Source organism: Aplysia californica, unplaced genomic scaffold (assembly GCF_000002075.1).
Source record: "Aplysia californica isolate F4 #8 unplaced genomic scaffold, AplCal3.0 scaffold00124, whole genome shotgun sequence".
Classification (NCBI taxonomy): Eukaryota; Metazoa; Mollusca; class Gastropoda; order Aplysiida; family Aplysiidae; genus Aplysia; species Aplysia californica.
The window spans coordinates 651533-653720 of record NW_004797394.1 but is presented as its reverse complement, the minus strand read 5'-3'; the positions used below and the strand labels follow the sequence as shown (position 1 = coordinate 653720).

At 39.6% G+C, this 2188-nt stretch overlaps 1 protein-coding gene across 2 annotated transcripts in view; it reads right to left on the bottom strand.

The window, feature by feature from the left end:
- The window catches only part of LOC101845316 (multidrug resistance-associated protein 1), a 63108-nt gene that overhangs the window by 38678 nt on the left and 22242 nt on the right, over positions 1 to 2188 (bottom strand). The window lies entirely within an intron of this gene.

The window sequence follows — 2188 nt, the reverse complement described above, 5'->3', positions numbered from 1 at the left end:
CACTGACTGATCCAACCCCCCCCCCACCTTTCCCCTTCACACATAGTATGACACATCATAGAATAAGTTTGCGATCAAAGTAGGGCTATTACGAGACACGTAGGTGCGATGCACCATTAATTTCGACTGTTGTTTTGCTTAGTATGTTTTCTCTGTTTTTTTGTTCGTTTGTTTTAGGATAACGTCGAAGTTTGCTTCATTGATATAGCTGAGCACACCCATCAGAATGCCTCGAATAAAAGACACTTTTTTTTACACTACATTATAAAAGATCAGACTCGGGGATTTATTATCAGCCTGCTACAGCCAGAATCCTGTAATAACCGAGACTGTTACCTACTGCTACTGCAAAGAACTAGAGCAGACGGACGGAACCTTTTCTTAAATGTGGGTGTTGTTGGGTTTTTTACGCATCCTTTCACGCAACTTAGATAACATTGGAGGCAGACTCCGACCATGTCTGACAGGGCTCAATCAGGGCTGAGAATTAACGTCCCAACAGTAAAACCGAAATGCTCAAAATTCATGTCACCCCTCCCACCCCCCACCTCCACACACACACAAACACACTCACACATACATTCACAAACACTGGGACATCGAATTCGGATCTTCGGCAAGCGACGACGAAAGTCATACCTGCTACACCACAGATGCAATCCAGACAGACTGAATGCTAGATAAACTAAAATATCTTTCATCTATTACGATTGTTACCTAGCCAGTCCAGCCAACCAGCCTTGAGATCCTATAACACAAAATACTCAGGCTATAAATGAAAATGTAGGCCACGCAAAAGGTGGATTGTGAGGGAGTCAAGAGAACCCTGAGAAAGTAAAAACTAAATTGAAAGAGCTGCAGAGTTAGCCTACTATAAAAAGAAAGGTGCATCTACCTTCGACGCTTAACGGCAACAGTAGGTTTTAAAAAAAAAAAGTAAATGTAATTGTTCATTGATGAGAATCATTTTTGTACGCAACTGCAAAGAATCTATCCATCACACCAAAGACTCAGGTGGGAATCTGTCGGGGAAATGTGTGTGTGTGGGGGGGGAGCGCATAGAATAGGAATTGACAAAACCGTTTCAGTCACTGCACAGTGACAGCTTGCAAAAAAATTAAATAACCTGCAGTGTATTTACGCGGCTTGTTTAGATATCTATCTGAGGTGACTGTTGTAGTGTTACCGTCCTTGTCCTGAAACCAGAACGGGCCGATCATGCTCCTTTACTAGAACGCTTTTAAAAAGTAACATTTTGCGGTTTACGCAATTATGGTTGAAATTTGTAAAACTTAATATTTCTCGAACATCTTCCTATTTACAAATTTGACGTCCTCATGGTTGAATTTGATTTGCTCGAATTTTATTGAAAGTAGTAAATCGATGGCCGAGTTATTCCCCTTAAAGTAGATCCTTTTTTTTTACACCGTGCACTTGGAAAGAAATGGGGAGTTGAAAAGAAAACTATACAATACATTATACTTGCTGCTGGTTTATTTAAGCACAAAAATCGCCTTCAAATGTCGGGCAGTGATGTGCATTCATTATTTTCTCCAGCAGCCTACCACTGCAAACAAGCCCCTGAAAAGAAGGTTTAAGGTGCAAATGTATGTAGGCCCACAAAAATTTGCAGTTGATTTCAACCTGATTTTCAGTAAAATTTCGGAAATAAGAGTCTTTCAGTGTGTTAAAGATTCATTTCAGGACAAGAACAATAGAAATATGAGAAGAAGAAAACAAAACAACAGTTATACCACGTAATGATTACGATTGCAAGTGGGTAATATTTTTAAAAACCAATTATTGGTTTTTAAAAATATTACCCACTTGCAATCATTTTTTTACACACACATAAAGTCAAGAGGACATGCGTTGATGTTATAAGAAGACTTTAACAGCGTCTATTGTCTCCTTTCTGAACTTTCATCTACTTCTTTCATCCATTTTGATTCGAAATTCAAATAATGTACTTGAACGAACCGTAGCCTAATTTTTTTGCTTATTTAATATGAGTTTTTTGTCTTGCGAGTAATTTTTGTCATGGAATATACACGATTTATCCCCTGTCCACATTCCCGAGGCTCGCCTAATCCGTGTATCTATGGCTCTGTGTGCTGGAGAGTGCGTGCGAGCGTGCTTGTTTGCTAACGTGCGTTCTTGTGCTCGCTTTGTTTGTGTCTGTGGGGTG